We start from the raw sequence: 19,159 nt of genomic DNA on the forward strand, positions 1-19,159 counted from the left end.
TTTATCGTTCAGAGAAATTAGCTGAATTACTACAGAGAGAGGAAACACTAAAGCATTGTATCAAAATATGTTCACAGAAAAAGAATCCGAGTGTGTTCCAGTGTCACTATCTTGATGAGGAAATGGAGACCATGCCGTGTTCAGGTGATGAGAAAGAGGCAGAAGTTCATTGAGTCGTATTGCCAGTGAGTTATAGAAAGGAGGTATTGCAGATAGCACATGTATTACCAGCAGGTAGTCATTTGGGGGTAAGGAAAACACAAGCCAAAATCAAAGAATATTTTTATTGGCTTGGACTGCATCAGGATGTAGTTGGCCATAATGGAGGTGTCAATTAGATCGCCAGGAGCCATCCCATTATGCAATATCACAGTTCAAAGAATTGTAGGAGAGTTACTCAAATGTTTCAGCAGATATGGATGAACAACAGTCAGACCAAGGGTCAAACTTTACATCAAATGTGCAGGTTAGGTGAGTTGACCATGCTAAATTGCCCATGGTGTTCAGGGATGTATAAGTTAGTTGCATTCGTTAAGGGTAAATATAGTGTAGGGGAATGGGTCAGGGAGGATCACTTGTCAGGATGTCAGTGTGGACATGTTTGGCCAAATGGCCTGTTTCCACACTGTCAGGAGTTTTATGATTCTATGAACATTATTCGATGACGTTAAGAAAAGCTTAGGAATAAAATAATTCAAATCTACTGCAAACAATCCAGTATCGCAGGGAGCACTAGAAAGATGACATCAGACATTAAGGACCATATTGAGGGCTTCTAGTCATGACTATCCAGATAACTGGGTTAAGGGAATTCCGCTTGTATCTTTTGCAATTAGAAACGCATCTAATGAATCAACTAAATACAATCAATTTGAATTGGTCTTTGGACATGATCTAAGAGGACTGCAAAAATTGATTTGTGAGTCAGAATTCAGAGATCACATATTTTGATTATCTGTCAAATGTTTGGGAATGGTTAAGTAGGGGGAAGAGTTAGCTAGACAGCATTTAAAAGTATTACAGTATATGATGAAACAGGAAGCAGACAGGAAATCACAAATTTGCAATGTTGCTATTGGGGATAAAGTGTTTGTGTTATTTCAGTGATAGGTGAACCTGTAAAGGTAAGGTTCAATGGACCTAATCAAGTTGAAAGGAAGTTAAATGAGGTGAATTATTTAATAATTCACTCTCCCATTACCATAAAGCTGGGTTACTCAAGCCTGACTCAATGAAAACTGGAAATACAAGTTAACAGCACACCAGCCACACTGAAATGAGCTGGTAATCAGGTGAAGCAGCAACATTGGACTAGTTGGAAGACAAACAGCATATCATACAATCCCTACAGTGTGGAAACAGGCCCTTCACCCCAACAAGTCCACACTGACCCTCCAAAGAACAACCACCCAGACCATTTACCCCTGACTAATGCAGCTAATCTTTGGACTGTGGGAGGAAACTGGAGCACCCAGAGGAAACACACACAGATGTGGGGAGAATATGCAAACTCCACACAGACAGCCACCTGAGGCTGGAATTGAACCCAGGTCCTCAGCACTGGGAGGTAGCAGTACTAACCAGTGAGCCACCATGTTGCCCATGATAGGTCTGAGCTCTTCCAAAAGAACAGATCACAAGCTCTGTCGTCCTCCACTTGTGAGTGGTGATGGACAATTGAAGAGCTTGCTTGAGGAAGAGGCTTCACAAATATTCCTCCCCGCCCCCCGCCCCCCTCCCCCACCTCCACACCGCTGATGGAGGAGCCTAGCATCTCAGGGCAAAAGGTAAGGCAACAGCTGAGAATAATGAGTGGGGCATGTTGGTTAATATGATCTGCCAGTTGTTGGGACATGTGCCATACATGCCTGGCATCACACTGGCATTAGAATTTAACTGTCATATTACTTATTAGTGCGGTCAGCAAAATATCTGTTTGGTTTGAGAGGAGCACCCCGTCAGTGGAGAAAACCACTCAGATTTCCCACGCAGCAGGATGAGCCAGTTAGCTTCCTGGGGCCATTTTGTCTGAGATCCCTGCCCCTTGCAGAGTCATGTGGGCTGGCCTGGACACTGCTCCAGATGAGCAGTGACAGCTGAAGGCTGCTGCCCTTCAGTCAGCTTGTGCTGGCATCCTCAGGAAAGTCTGTTCTCTGTTAGGGCTGATTCAGCAATTGGAATACCCTTTCCCAATGATCACGCTGGGCTCAGGGTTACACCAACTTAATATCATCAGACAGGCTCAGCACTGTGATGGATTTGCTCATGTACGAAGCTTCCTCCATACACCATCATAACTCTGTTTTATGGAGACAAAAGGAATTTGTAGATATATGCTTTTTATACAAAACGTGGTGTCCCAGAGACAACAGATTTTCCTGCATTCCTGGCGACGATGGATTTTCCCACATTCCCAGAGATGTCAGATTTTCCCACATTCCTGGAGATGACAGATTTTCCCACATTCCCGAAGACACTAGATTTTCCTGGATTCCCAGAAATGACAGATTTTGCCGCATTCCTGGGGATGACAGACCTTGGAGACCCAGAATTGTGATTGACAGTTAACTGTTCTTGCTGCCCCTCCTTGAAAAGAGAGGGCCAATAACTCAGTACGTTCTGTATAAAATGGTGCCTCGGTTTCCAGTCTGCTTCTTACATCCTCGGTTTGGTGAGTGCACGGTGAAAAGCTTCAACATCTTGTCACAGGGCAGTGTGTCACCCAGTAAGCAGCCTTTATTTCGATCAGTCAGGAAAAAGCAGGGTAGCTGTGAGGGGGAGCTGTATCTTTCCAATTATGTTTGGAGTAAAAAGTGAGGTCTGCAGATGCTGGAGATCAGAGCTGAAAATGTGTTGCTGGTTAAAGCACAGCAGGTCAGGCAGCATCCAAGGAACAGGAAATTTGACGTTTCGGGCCGGAGCCCTTCATCCTGTTCCTTGGATGCTGCCTGACCTGCTGTGCTTTAACCAGCAACACATTTCCAATTATGTTTGGACTTCATTGATGCTTTCATCATCCTTCGGTGCAAGTTTTCAAACATTGAAGTCCCGCATACAGAGTCTTCCAGATAGTGAGATCCTTTGCAGTCCATCCCCATTGCTCAGCCCCTGGCTGTTACTCGATTTCTCAGGGACAGAGAGAGATTGGAAAGCCATCTTTCAATGTCCTTCCCAAGCCGACCTGAATTACTGAAGCCAGTCAGAGCACCAGCAGTGACTGCCTTCCCATCACCAACCTCCTCTGCTCCCTTTCCCTCTCCTTCCCACTCACTGCAAATCCCCACCACAAATATCCTCCATGCCCACTTCTACTCTGCACCTCCCTCAGCAAAAAAACAATCTCCCCAATTCGCACACTGTCCACATTCCTTCGCTCCTTTCCCTCTCCTCCAATTCCTTTCCTTTGCCCTCACCTTGTCCCTCCACCTTTCCCTCCAATAACATCCTCCATTCCCCTCCTGAACCACTTTCATCCCCAGCCATCTGCCCACCCTTCACTCTTATCTCCCTCTCCCTTCTCTTCTTTCTCATTGCCCTCCACTCCCACTTTCACCGGCCCCAGTGAACTCCCTTCCCCCCTCCCACTTTCACCGGCCCCAGTGAACTCCCTTCCCCCCTCCCACTTTCACCGGCCCCAGTGAACTCCCTTCCCCCCTCCCACTTTCACCTGCCCCAGTGAACTCCCTTCCCCCCTCCCACTTTCACCGGCCCCAGTGAACTCCCTTCCCCCCTCCCACTTTCACCGGCCCCAGTGAACTCCCTTCCCCCCTCCCACTTTCACCTGCCCCAGTGAACTCCCTTCCCCCCTCCCACTTTCACCGGCCCCAGTGAACTCCCTTCCCCCCTCCCACTTTCACCGGCCCCAGTGAACTCCCTTCCCCCCTCCCACTTTCACCGGCCCCAGTGAACTCCCTTCCCCCCTCCCACTTTCACCGGCCCCAGTGAACTCCCTTCCCCCCTCCCACTTTCACCGGCCCCAGTGAACTTCCTTTCCCCCTCCCACTTTCACCTGCCCCAGTGAACTCCCTTCCCCCCTCCCACTTTCACCGGCCCCAGTGAACTCCCTTCCCCCCTCCCACTTTCACCGGCCCCAGTGAACTTCCTTTCCCCCTCCCACTTTCACCGGCCCCAGTGAACTCCCTTCCCCCCTCCCACTTTCACCTGCCCCAGTGAACTTCCTTTCCCCCTCCCACTTTCACCGGCCCCAGTGAACTCCCTTCCCCCCTCCCACTTTCACCGGCCCCAGTGAACTCCCTTCCCCCCTCCCACTTTCACCGGCCCCAGTGAACTCCCTTCCCCCCTCCCACTTTCACCGGCCCCAGTGAACTCCCTTCCCCCCTCCCACTTTCACCGGCCCCAGTGAACTTCCTTTCCCCCTCCCACTTTCACCTGCCCCAGTGAACTCCCTTCCCCCCTCCCACTTTCACCGGCCCCAGTGAACTCCCTTCCCCCCTCCCACTTTCACCGGCCCCAGTGAACTTCCTTTCCCCCTCCCACTTTCACCGGCCCCAGTGAACTCCCTTCCCCCCTCCCACTTTCACCGGCCCCAGTGAACTTCCTTTCCCCCTCCCACTTTCACCGGCCCCAGTGAACTTCCTTTCCCCCTCCCACTTTCACCGGCCCCAGTGAACTCCCTTCCCCCCTCCCACTTTCACCTGCCCCAGTGAACTCCCTTCCCCCCTCCCACTTTCACCTGCCCCAGTGAACTCCCTTCCCCCCTCCCACTTTCACCGGCCCCAGTGAACTCCCTTCCCCCCTCCCACTTTCACCGGCCCCAGTGAACTCCCTTCCCCCCTCCCACTTTCACCGGCCCCAGTGAACTTCCCTTCCCCCCTCCCACTTTCACCGGCCCCAGTGAACTCCCTTCCCCCGTTCCTACTTCGCCCACTCCCCTTGGCCCTTGCCACTTTCCTCATTATGAGCTTTGATCATGTTGACACTTTTTGAGACACATTCATTAAAGTTACTTGTGGCTTCAGCTTAATGAATAAAACCTGACAAAGAGCTTCATTCACACCTCCTTCTGAAGATCAATGTGCAAGGCACATCATTCCTTCCTGCTTCCTTTTGTGTTTGAACACAGTTTTCCCTTCATCGTTCATTATTTGGATTTCCAGTTTCCCAGAACCTGTAGTGTTGAGAATGGCAGGAAAACCAACCAGGGATCAGCGTGCTTCCTGTCGCTGTGGCCAACAGGACTCAATATCGAGTTCAACAACTTTTGGGCTTAAACACCTTCTCCAGCCTGTACCCACCTCCGCAGCCCTGAGCTCTCATAGTGTGGGCTGCTTTCATCACAGCCAAACCAGTTTCACCTCCTAATAGTCCCTCTAATCAGATGTTCCTTCTCTCTGGCTCACCCCAATTCATCCCTCTGTCTGTCTAACTGCTGTTTTCTCTCTCTCTCCCTGTGAGCTCCGTCTCTGCCAATTGTGCAGTCTGCTTTAACTCTGCTTTCTCTACACAGATGCTGCTGGACTTGCTGAATTTTGGTTTTTCTTTCAGATTTCCAGCGTCTGCAGGTTTTTGTAGGGATCAGGGACATTGTCTCGTTGCTTCAGGAACATGAAGTAACACGTTAGATTGGTGTGTTATGGTGAGCCCAGAGAGCTTGAAGTTTCCTGACATGTTCAGGTGAAACTGAATGATGGGTCAGAAAACCCAGATTAGCTCAAAAGGAATTTCCAAAAGTTCATATCTGAACAAATCTGTCTGTTTTGTTCAGTTATTAAACATGTGCCTAGGAGGCAGATAGACTTTAACACAAAATCTCGGCTGACATTCCCGTTGCAGAAGTTGGTGTATTTAAAATAAAAGCTCTAATTAAAATGGCATAGTCCCTCTCAGGCAGATGGTCCAATGAATGAGGAGTTTTCTCTGACATCCACATCCAGCACTATACCTGCCTATTTTCTCCTCTGTAAAGTTATCATATTTTGCTCATCCATCACAATCAGCTGCTGAAATCCTTCACCGTACCTTTGTTCCCTGTTGAAGTGACTGTTCTAGCACCTACATTGCTGCTTAGAACAGTGTTCAGCATCATTCACAACTCGTCAAATAATGAAGCAATCTCAGTCCAAACCATGAGGGAGCTGGATAGGCTGAATCCCTGAGAGTGAGGGGGCCCAAACCCAGAGGGTCGTACTTTCGCTGAGAGGGGAAAGATTTGAAACCTTTTTAATGCAGAGGGCCGTGCGTGTATGGAATGAGCCTCCAGAGGAAGTGGTGGAGGCTGGGACAATTCCAACATTTAAATGGCATCTGAATGGGTATATGAACAGGAAGGGTTTGGAGGGATATGGGCCAAGTGCTGGCAAATGGGAATAGGTCAGATTTGGGTGGCTGGTCAGCACGGAAAGTCGAACCGATGGGTCTGTTTCCGGGTCAAAGGTGGCTGGGGAACAGGAAATGGTACAGGAATAAATGGAATATCATGTGGTTTGCAGCACAGTGTGTTACAGAAATCAGTCCTGAAGTATAAGTGCTCTCCAATTTATTCAAAAACTCTGGATGAAGGAACGGAAGACAGGATTGCTACGTTTGCTGTTGACACAGGGACGTGTAGGAAAGTCAGCTGTGAAGAGAAACTAAGGAGCTCCCAAGGAGTATAGGTAGGTTCAGTGAGTGGGCAAAGATCTGGTAAACAGTGAATATTATGGGAAAATGCAAAATTCTACATTTTGATGGTAAGAATTGGACAATCTTATCAAAATGGTGAGAGACTGCAGAGCTCAGAAATGGACAGAGATGCGGGCATCTAAGTGCATGAATTCTGTGCCTGCAGGTACAGTGAATATTTAGAAAGGTTGTTATTATGAATTAACATTATTAATTAGTGTTATTGTTTATTATGAGGAGAATCGAATGCAAACTGGAGATATGGATATAATGCTTCAGCTTAACAGGGCATTGGTGACATCATATCTGGAATATTCTATGGTTTTGGTCACCTCATTCAAGGCAAGATGTAAATGCATTGAAAATAATTCAGAGAAATTTCAGAGAAATCTTTGGAATGGGTAGGCGATCGGTTGAAGCAAGTTTCGACATGATAGGTGATGGTCTGACTGAACCACTTGACTCTAGCCCTGTCTCAGTTGCTTTATTGTCCTGATGAAGGGTTAAGCTTGAAACGTCGATTCTGCTTCTCCTCGGATGCTGCCTGACCTGCTGTGCTTTTCCAGCACCACACTTTATCGATTATCCAGCATCTGCAGTCCTGACAATCTCCTCAGTTCCTTTATTCCCTTCAGACTCTCTCAGAGCCTCTCCTGCAGGAATTGACTCTTACCTGAATGAAGTTCCGTGTGTGTGTGTGTGTTATTGCTGCCCATTTCCAAACTCAGTCACTAAGTACAAAGCGAAAGAGTAAAGAGCTGTATGGTCAAGTAAGGGATCATCACGAAGTGGTTAGGAACAGGGACATGGTCTACACTTCTTTGTTCCTCTCTTGTTCACAGTCACAGAGTGACCATGTCTCCTTCTCAGATTAGATTAGATTCCCTACAGTGTGGAAACAGGCCCTTTGGGCCAACCAGTCCACACCGACCCTCCGAAGAGTAACCCACCCAGACCCATTTCCCTCTGAGTAATGCACCTAAAACTCTGAGCAATTTAGCATGGCCATTTCACCTGCCCTGCACTTCCTTGGACTGTGGGAGGGAACCGGAGCACCCAGAGGAAACCCACACAGACACAGTGAGAATGTGCAAACTCCACACAGACAATTGCCCAAGTCTGAAATCGAACGTGGGACCCTGGTACTGCGAGGCAGCAGTGCTAACCACTGAGCCACCGTGCCACCCCATAGTCTCTCAATTGAGAATTGTAAATATGTTGAGGAGCAATTCCTTCTTTGGGTCCATGTTACACCAGCCTTGGAAATGCAGCCTCTTTGTTTTACTTGTATGTAAACCCCTCGGTCGGTTTTGAGTAACAAGCTGAAGGAGTTGAGCTAATGAGGGACCGTGCAGCAGGTTCCCAAGGTTATATTTTTGTGAAATTACTGTGAGTGCCCCAGCTGTGATTCTAATTACACCCAACTCCTCCACACTGTCCTCCCCAGCCCCTCATCAGATTGACTGTGGCCCCACTCATTTGACCAACGTGATCACACAGCCCTGGGAAAGACTTGCTTCACCCTTGACTATTGTTTAGACAGAATCTCACCAGCCTTCGGACTTGCCGCAATGCAGCTAATGGACTGACACTGACCTACTGATGGAGAACATCCCAAAAAGGGCGTACACCCATGCCCAATGGCCTTGACTGGCTGTGCCAGCACCCCCAGACTGATGGGTGCCTTCACCACCTTCATTGATGAATATACCTCTAACTGTTAGATACATCGATGCACATGCTGTGTGTTGGCCAAGTACATTGTTGGACATAACACACTTATGTTCAGCAAGCTGTGCACCCCCTGGGTTGAGGATTGCTCAGTAGGAAGTCAAGCTGCCTTACTGTTTGACTAAGATCATTGGCACGTCAAGGCAGTGATGCTGAGGGAGCAAGCGCCAAGAGTAAGTGATCAATGCTAAGTTGTAGCCTGGTCCAGTCTGCAAGCTGTGCCCCCAATCAGTACTCGCTGCCAGAACACCTTACAACGCAGGTCTGGGATTCTGAAGTGCACTGTCAGAGGAGGAGTGCCAGGATGATCATGATGGATTGGCAGATGGCAGATGCCAATGTCCGTGTATGAGGAGTGTGTGTGACCAGGGCCTGAGGTTCATGTTCTGGGCTGTGGTTTGGTCCAGGCAGTATCGAGATGGTTTGCAGAAAGCTAGCTTCACCAGCTACATGCTGTGGTTTCTTTATCAATTCATTCTGAAATCCAGTGTATTTGGCGAACTTGGTAATTTGCAAACCGAAATATGAATGATGCATATTGTGGCATTAACAAGGCATCTAGCCATCAATAGTGAACATGAACTGACATCTTACTGCTACCTAGTGAAAATCTCACCACACTGTGTGGGAAAAGTTTGAAAGATGGAACAAGGTATGAATAGAAGATGTATAGTTAGTACGTTTGCAGATAACACCAAGATTGATAGTGTCGTGGACAGGGAAGAAGGTTACCTCAGTACACAACAGGATTTTGATCAGATGGGCAGATGGGCTGAGGTGTGGCTGGTGAATACTAATTTAGATAAATGTGAGGTGCTGCATTTGGAAAGGCAAATCAGAGCAGGACTTATATTCTTCATGGTAAGGTCCTGGAGAGTGTTGCTGAACAATGAGACCTTGTAGTGCAGGTTCATCATTACTTGCAAGTGGAGTCACAGGTAAATAGGATAGTGATGAAGGTGTTTGTTATGTTTTCCTTTATTGGTCAGAGTAATGAGCATTGGAGTTATGAGGTCATGTTGAGGTTGTACAGGACATCGGTTAGGCCATTTTTGGAATACTGCATTCAATTCTGGTCTTCCTCCTATTAGAAGGATGTTGTGAAAAGGTTCCTAAAATACTTATGAGACTGTTGCCTGGTTGGTGGGTTTGAGTTATAGGGAAAGGCTGAATAAGCTGGGGCTTATTTCCCTGTAGTGTCGGAGGCTGAGGGGTGAGCGTATAGAGGTTTGTAAAATCATGAGGGGCATGGATATGGTAAACAGACAATGTCTTTTCCCTGGGATAGTTGAGGAGAAAGTGAGGACTGCAGATGGTGGAGATCAGAGCTGAAAATGTGTTGCTGGAAAGGTGCAGCAGGTCAGGCAGCATCCAAGGAGCAGGAGAATCGACGTTTCGGGCATGAGCCCTTCTTCATGATTCATTCCTGAGGAACGGCTCATGCCCAAAATGTCGATTCTCCTGCTCCTTGGATGCTGCCTGACCTGCTGCGTTTTTCCAGCAGCACATTCTCAGCCCTGGGATAGTTGAGTCCAGAACTAGAGAGCATAGTTTTAGGATGAGGAGGGAAATATATAAAAGAGACCTAAGGGGCAACTTTTTCATGCAGAGGGTGGTATGCGTTGGGAATGAGCTGCTAGAGGAAATGGTGGAGGCTGATACAATTACAACATTTAAAGGACATTTGGATAGGTATATGAATAGGAGGGGTTTGGTGGATTATGGCACAAGTGCTGGCAAATGGGATTCGATTAATTTCGGATATCTGGTCAGCACGGACAGGTTGGACCAAAGGGTCTGTATCCGTGCTGTCCAGCTGTAAGACTCTATGATGCTAGGATTATATTGACATGGAATTAGACGTTGCTGCACCTGCTATCAGATTCTGCCACACAACTCACCACAGCTCTCGTTGTTAAGTTACCTGTATGAGTTCACATCCAGTTTTTTTTTAAGAAACTATATTGCAAAGAGGTTCACTTGAGCTTGAGACAGCAAGTAATCTGCCATCTGACTGTCTTTGTGATGGTCTTGGAGATTCAACTGCCTTCTACAGTTACAAAGCGGATAGGAGGTTTGAGTTTTAGCAGATCAAATACAGCTTTTCAAATCTTTTCAGATATTGGTGGAGATTCAGTCATGTGGTGGGCCTTTTCAAGTGTCAGTTTAAAGTTACCATGTAGTTTATATTCACTGGACAAATATCCATTGTTCCTACTGAGCATAGATCACAAGAAACTAACTTCCAAATTCGGAGGATAATATGGAAGGCAAATAGTGTGTTGTCCTTTATGTCAAAGGGAATGGAATATAAAAACAGGAAGATCTTGTTAGAACTATTTGTCATACCATAACAGGGAGGCTCTGAACAGTTTTGGGCCCCACACAGGTTTGGTGGGCTTGTGTTATGGGGAGTAATTGAGTGGATTGGGTATCTACTCATTGGACCTTAGGAGAATGAGAGGGAAACTTACTAAAAAATATACCATTCTCAGCGGACCTGACAGGATAGACGTCGAGAGGTTGCTTCACTTAGTGATAATGTGCAGCACCAGAGGGTGTTATCTCAGAGTCAGAGTTTTACCCATTGAGCACAGAAATGAGGAGGAATTTCTTCTCTGAGATTGTGAATCTATGGAATTCTGTCCTGCAGAGGGGTGATGGGGTTGGGCAATTAAACCTGTTCAAGGCTGAGATTGTGAATCTGTGGAATTCTGTACTGCAGAGGGGTGATGGGGTTGGGCAATTAACCTGTTCAAGGCTGAGATTGTGAATCTATGGAATTCTGTACTGCAGAGGGGTGATGGGGTTGGGAAATTAAACCTGTTCAAGGCTGAGATTGTGAATCTATGGAATTCTGTCCTGCAGAGGGGTGATGGGGTTGGGAAATTAAACCTGTTCAAGGTTGAGATTGTGAATCTATGGAATTCTGTCCTGCAGAGGGGTGATGGGGTTGGGAAATTAAACCTGTTCAAGGCTGAGATTGATTTCCATCCATTGAGGGAAACAAGTGTCATGAGGAAAGGGGAGGAAAGCATAGTTGAAGATTATTAAATCGACCATGGGCACATGGAAAGGCAGAACAAACTCGATGGGCTGAATAGACTACCTCTGCTCAAAGATAAATTGCCTTCTTGATTCCTCTGCAAATATGACACAATATGATGATTTTTTCCCTTTGTTACCAGCCCAGGTTTGGAGACTGAGGCAGTGCTGTTCTCCCTGCCCTTCTGTGAGGTTATTGTCCCGACAATTACTGGCTATGAATTTTCACCAGAGGCCCATCTAGTTCCCTTTGTCCCGGTAATTATTATCTGGACGTATTTGAAGCTGTAGCCAACTCGCAGATCATGAGGCACAAAGTTACAAATTATATCAAAAAAAGTCCAATTTAAAAATTAAACAAGTACAGCTTTTATGATAATTAACCATCTTTTACAGGTTGTGTGGACCTGACAGTCTGGAATAATGTCATGGAATAAGGTGGGTGATCTTGCAGCATGGGTTGGTACCTGGGATTTCGATGTTGTGGCCATTTCAGAGACATGGCTAGAGGAGGGACAGGAATGGTTGTTGTAGATTCTGGGATTGAGATGTTTCAGCAAGAACAGAGAAGATGGTAAACATCAGGAAGGTGTGGCATTGTTAATCAAAGGTAGCATTACAGCAGCTGAGACAACATTTGAGGACTCAACCACCGTGGTAGTTTGGACTGAGGTTAGAAATTGGAAAGGAGAGGTCACCCTGTTGGGAGTTTTCTACAGGCCTCTGAATTGTTACAGGGATGTAGAGGAAAGGATTGCAAAGATGATTCTCATTAAGAGCGAGAGTAACAGGGTAGTTGTTATGGGGGACTTTAACCTCCTGCAATATTGACTGGGAATGCTATAGTTTAAGTAGATAAGATGGGTCAGTTTTTGTTCAATGTGTGCAGGAGGGTTTCCTGACACAGTATGTACACAGGAGAAAGTGAGGACTGCAGATGCTGGAGTACCAGAGTTGAAAAATGTGGTGCTGGAAAAACACAGCCAGCCAGGCAGCGTCCGAGGAGCAGGAGAAGCGACACTTCGGGCATAAAGAAGGGCTTATGCCCGAAACGTCAATTCTCCTGCTCCTCGGATGCTGCCTGGCCGGCTGTGTTTTTCCAGCACTACATTTTTCAACAATATGTACACAGGCCAACAAGGGGCGAGGCCACATTAGATTTGGTACTGAGTAATGAACCCAGCCAGTTGTTAGATTTGGAGGTAAGTGAGCACTTTGGTGATAGTGATCACAATTCAATTATGTTTACTTTAGCGATGGGCAGGGATACGTATGTACTGTAGGGAAAGAGGTATAACTGGGGGAAAGGCAATTATGATGCAATTAGGCAAGATTTAGGATGTAAAGCGGTTGATAGGCATTTGATAAGCTTCCCCAAGGTAGGCTATTGCACACAAAACAGAGTTTCAGTATTGAAGGTGATTTAGTGGTTTGGATCAGAAATTGTCTAGCTGAAAGAAGACAGAAGGTGGTGCTTCATGGGAAATATTCATCCTGGAGCTCAGTTACCACAGGTGTGCCATAAGGATCTGTTTTGGGGCCATTGCTGTTCATCATTTTTATAAATGATCTGGATGTGGGAGTAGAAGGATGGGTTAGTAAATGTATGGATGACACTAAGGTAGGCAGAGTCATGGATAGTACCGAAAGGATGTTGTGGATTACAGAGGGACATGGATAAGATGCAGAGCTGGGCTGAGAAGGAGCAAATGGAAACGAATGCGGAAACATGTGAGGTAGGTCACCTCGGAAGAAATAACAGGAATGCAGAGTACTGGGCTAACGGTAAAATTCTTGGCAATATCGATGAGCAGAGAAATTTTGATGTCCAGGTACACTAAATCCCTGAAAGTTGCCACCCAAGTTGATAGGGTTGTTGAGGTGGCTTATGGTAAGTTGACATTTATTTTTCGGGAGACTGAGTTTCAATCTTCAGCTGTACAAGACATTGGTAAGGCTGCTCCTGGAGTACTGCGTGTAGTTCTGGTTACCCCATTATAGGAAGGATGTGGAAGCTTTGGAAAGAGTTCAGAGGAGATTTACTGGGATGTTGCCTGGTATGAGGGACGGTCTGATGAGGAAAGGCTGAGGGAACTGAAGCTGTTTACCTTGGGGAGAAGAAGGTTGAGAGGTGACTTGATCAAGATGTATAAGATAATCAGAGGGTTAGATAGGGTGGATAGTGAGAGCCTTTTTGTTCAGGTGGTGATGGATAGCATGAGGGGACATAACTTTAACCTGAGGGGTGATAGGTTTAGGACAGATATCGGGGGTAGTTTCTTCACTCAAAAGTAGTCGAGGCATGGGATGACCTACCTGCAACAGTAGACTCGCCGATGTTAAGGGCATTTAAATGGGCATTGGACATACATATGGATAACAATAGAATGGGGTAGGTTAGGTGGGCGTCTGATTAATTTCACAGGTCGGTGCAACATTGAGGGCCGAAGGGTCTGTACTACACTGTAACGATCCATATTCTATATTCTATGTTTTATGTTCTATGAGGTGAGGGGCACAACCCTCTCCTTTCAGACTCTCAATCACTCTCTCTACTCTATTTCATTGGGAAAATTCATCTCCCCCATTCTGTTCCTTTCCCTGCACTCACTCTCCTGGGACCGTTCGAAGGGAAGTTGCCAGTTTTGGTTCACTGCTAGTAACACCTTGGGTAAACACTGCCAAACTCATTCCCCCCGGTCTGTGGAGATGTTTCAAGGTGCATTTGAAACCCAGGCTCCTCTCCATCCAATTCTCACGGTGCTTTCAACAGAAGTGCCTTTTATTTACTTTAACACAGGCAAACAAGTAAAGGAAGAGTAACAGAGTGGGAGAGGAGGGATACAGGGACGATGATAAAGAGAAGGAATGAGGTGAGGCTATAAAAGGAAGCATTGTCTGTTGCATCTCAGCAAATCCTTTTTCCCCATCTGCCTTCGTTCTCAGGAGTCTTCAGTAACAATCCTTCACGCATGTAAGCATTGAGGGTCTTACTGCTATTCCACTCTGAGGGGCTTTACAGCTGAACCTGATCCTTTATGGGGGTCCAGGGATAGAGCTGGATTACAAAAACATAGCTCGATTTACTCAGCTCTCCAGACAAGACACTGATGCTGGTCAGAGCACTGTGAGTAACAGAATTCACCCCCACCTAGACACATCCCCTCTCCTTCTCTTCCCACTCAATCTACATTTCCAGTCCACAAATCTCCACACCCTCAGCTCATCTCGTTCTCACTCTCACCACAAACCAGCGATGATCCGATTGAATGGCAGAGCAGTCTCAAAGGGACAGACAGCCAATTCCTGCTCCTCGTCCTTATGGTCTTATGGACTATACCGAACCCACACATCCTTGGGCACTATGGACAATTTAGTATGACCAATTCACCTAAGCTGCACATTTTGGACTGTGGTATGTAACAGAACACCCACAGGAAAACCACGCAGACATGGGGAGAATGTGCAAATTCCACACAGACATTTGCCCGAGGCTGGAATCAAACCCGTATCCCTGGTGCTGTGAGGCAGCAGTGCTAACCAAATGGTAACCAAACAAAAAGTGACACATTGTTCAAGCAATTACTTGCTCAAGATGCTCCTGAAGACTGTCCAGGAGTAAAGGAAAGTTCTGGATGGCAACAAGAGGCCATCACAACTGATGAAGGCCATGTGGACAGAGGTGACTGCGGAGGTTTGAGGTCAGTGGGCACCTCAAGGAACCTGACTCCAGTGGCACAGTTGGATAGATGATCTTCTGTTCTCCACCAGGGTGTGCCCCATGGTCCACTGAATGGCTCTATGAATGTGAATGATATTGTATAGTAGCCACTGGAGAGAACCATCTCTGAGGCTGAGTGCCAGGCATCATCATTACAGCTACCAATGGAGTACCACTGACACCACAGTGCTCCTGACTGTCTCACGTCTGCCAGGATTTCATTCTCACATCACAGGTACCTGGAGAAAGTGAGGACTGCAGATGCTGGAGATCAGAGTCGAAAAGTGTGGTGCTGGAAAAGCACAGCAGGTCAGGCAGCATCCGAGGAGCAGGAGAGTGGACATTTGAGGAGGACATTTCATCAGGAATTCGGGGTGGGGCGAGGGGGCTGAGAGATAAATACAGGGTGGGGGGTGTGGCTGGGGGAAGGTAGCTGGGAATATGATAGCTAGATGAAGGTGATAGGTTGGAAGATGGGCAGGTAGGACAGTTCAAACAGGCGGTGCCGAGTTGGAGGTTGGATTTGGGATAAGGTGGGGGGAGGGGAGATAAGTAAATGAGTGAATTTGATGTTGATGCCGTGTGGTTAGAAGGTTCCAAGCCAGGAGATGAGGCGTTCTTCCTCCAGGTTTTGGGTGACTTGGATTTGGCAGGGGAGGGGTGTCAGGTACGATGTCACTCAGCTGGTAAAACATCAGACCTTACATAACCATTTGGAGATCACACCCTTCAGTCCAACCCATCCATATTAATCAGGTTTTCCAAACTAAAGGAGTTCCATTTCTCTGTGTTTGGCCCAAATCCATCTAAACCTTTCCTATCCATGTACCTGTCCGAACGTCATTCAAATGCTGTATCTGTGCCTGAATCTATCACTCCCTCTGGCAGTCTCATATGCACACACCTTCTGTGTGGAAACATTTTCCCTGAGTCCCATTTTAAACCTTTCCCAATTCACCTTCAACCTCTGCCCTCTATTTTTGAACTCCACTATCCTCGGGAAAATACCTTTGCTGTTCACCTTATCTGTACCCCTCATGATTTTATATACCTCGACAAGGTCACCCCTCAACGTCCTATGCTCCAGTTCCAGCAGCTTCTGTTAACTCAAACTCTCCAGTCCCAGTAACATCCTGGTAAATCTTCTCTGCACACTGTCCAGTTTGGTAATACCCTTTCTGTAATAGGATGACTGGAACTGTACACAGAAGTGGCCTCACCAATGTCCTGTACAGCCATAACATGACGCCCCAACTCCTTTACCCAGTGCTCTGACCAATGAAAGCAAGCATGATAAAAGTTTTCTACTTCAACCTGTCTACCTGTGATGCTACTTTCAAGTAACTATGACAGCCAGGATTTATCCAATCATATTCCATTTGATCTTGGGAAGGTGAGAGGTTGGGGAGAATGGCGATAATCAGTAAAAGTTAACTGTCACAAGCTCAATGGCTTACTGAGAGTGTTCTTTCCAACATGGCAGTACCTGCTTGTCTTGTGTTTTATTGGAAACACATGGGATGATGTTGGTGAACGAACTGCACAGAGGCTGGTGTACCATCACCAAGTCAACCTTTACTTACCTGTGCACAGGACATGCACTCTGACCAGCTTGCTCAGAGCCAGCCCCTAGAGTGAGGAGACTCTCTGAGTCTCCTGTTTAGATCTGTCAGCCAGGGCTCCCTGATTGGCCCAGGTTCACAGCCCCAATGAGGGATCTCATTTCTAATGAGATCTGCCTGGCCAACCCCCTTCCAATCACGGTGGGTAGAATACTGACTCATATTTTATTTGAAGACAGTGGGTGAGAATACATTTCCTTGTTTCATCCTGGGTGCTTATACCAAATTGTACCTGTGTCCATGAGTTATTACACTTTTCTCCTCATAATACGAAATATGATTTTCAACAATTCTGTCGAACCTCCTCTTAACCTGTTCTGGGTGGAGAGCAATCTCACCTTCTCACTAACATTTCTCTTCCCCACATCATCCCAGTGAATCTCTTCCATTTCATCTTGAGGGGCTGGATGTCATTCCTGAAGACTGGTATCCAAAATTGAACATACTATTCTAGATAAGAGTGAGAAACTAGTTTAGAAAGGTTTAAAATAACTTCATGGCACAAATTCAGAATCCTAAATGTTTTCATAATTGTAATTTGTTCTGTAAACATCAAACATTGCAATCCCGCAGCGCTCCGTTCCAGTATCAATTCCCAAATTCTATAATTTATTTAGTTGCTTCTCCTCATTCTTTGTTCAAAATGCATCACTTCACCATTCTCAGCTGTAAATCCCTTTGTGTTCTGTCCCTGTCCAATTCCCCAATCTGTTTCTGCCTTCCTGAAGTCTATCATTGTCCTTGTTACTGTCTGTTACATTTAGTAGCAACTTCACTCTGTGAGAGCCGGTATCTTTGACAATGGGATCAGTTTTGACAATGGTTGAAGTTGTGAGATTAGTCATATCTGAGAAATCTATATCTCTGTTGGGAACTGTAGGAATTTCAAGCATTTAAAGAATGTCACAGCACAACAGGAGGCTATTTAGCCCAACGTGATGGTTGTGGCTCTTTAAAGAAACAAGCATGATTTCCGAGTTGGAGTAAGGTCAGAGCTAATCCGATTATTCCATGTTCCCGATAGAAACATTTTCTAATCTACCTACTCAGAGATGTGACGACATTACTCTGGAGCAGGTGGGACTGAACCCAGACCTCCTGGTTCAGAGGTCGAGATATTACCACTGAAAACCAGTAAATGCAGCCTGCCGTGTAAAATGTCAGTAAATAAGGAAATCTGTAAGATACTGTTGTGCCTCAGCTGTTTCTCATGTTTATCTCAATACCCTCACAGATCTGCTTCACATCCAACTGCCCGACCAGTGGAGCCAGGGGAACCAAAGGCGTTACTACTTTTCAACACAGAAAACAACTTGGAAAGAAGCTCAGACATTCTGTGAATCCATGGGGGCCCACCTTGTTGTCATTAACAATGCTGAGGAGCAGGTTGGAACAATCTGTTCGTTCGGTTCATTGGTTGTCAGACTGCAGTCTCACTTGGAGCAAATCACTTGTTCCGTTTTTCCTGTTAGGTTATGGATAAAAGGCTGAAGTTGTTGTGAAAGGAAATGATTTATGAAGGGTGCACTGACTCATTATTACAGATGTACATCCCATTTAGCAGCTGCAGTGGGCACTTAGCCCCTGGAGTTTGCTCCATTATCCAATCAGATCACAGCTGGACAGATTGCTTCATATTTCTGCTGACTCCAGGTAACCATTCACCAGCACCACCTCCCCCACCCTCCTCCACTAACCAGCGATCTATCTATCTCTGTCTTCAGAACATTCAAGGACACTGCTTTCACCATCTTTTCAAAGAATTTTAACACTGGGAGGTATGTTATTTTGTTATCTGATTAAAATTTACCAGGACCCATACGGCGTTCATATCAGGAGGGCTGGAGTACAGGGATGCAGATGTTATGCTGTAGTTATACAAAACTTTGGTTAGACCCCACTTGGAGTACTGTGAGCGGGGTTTAATGGGGTAAATGCTGAGAGGCTAGTTCCCCTCATGGGAAAGTCTAGTGAAGGGCAGAGTCTCTGAATGGAGGAGTACCAACTTAAGACTGAGATGAGGAGGAACCTGTTCTCTTAGAGAGTTGTGAATATTTGGAGCTCCTTACCACAGCGAGCTATAGGGAAGAGTCCTTGTATATGTTTAAGGCTGAGCTAGATTAGAACATAGAACATACAGCATCACAGTGCATTATAGGCCTTTCATTCCTCGATGTTGCACTGACCTGTGCAAGCAATCTGAAGCCCATCCAACCCAAACTATTCCATTTTCATCCATATGCTTATCCAATGACCATTTAAATGCCCTTACATTTGGTAAGTCTACTACTGTTGTAGGCAGGGCATTCCGTCCCCCTACTACTCTCTGAGTAAAGAAACAGCCTCTGACATCTGTCCGATATCTATTATCCCTCAATTTAAAGCTATGTCCACTCATGCTAGCCATCACCATCTGAGG

This window comes from Hemiscyllium ocellatum, chromosome 45, assembly GCF_020745735.1.
Source record: "Hemiscyllium ocellatum isolate sHemOce1 chromosome 45, sHemOce1.pat.X.cur, whole genome shotgun sequence".
Classification (NCBI taxonomy): Eukaryota; Metazoa; Chordata; class Chondrichthyes; order Orectolobiformes; family Hemiscylliidae; genus Hemiscyllium; species Hemiscyllium ocellatum.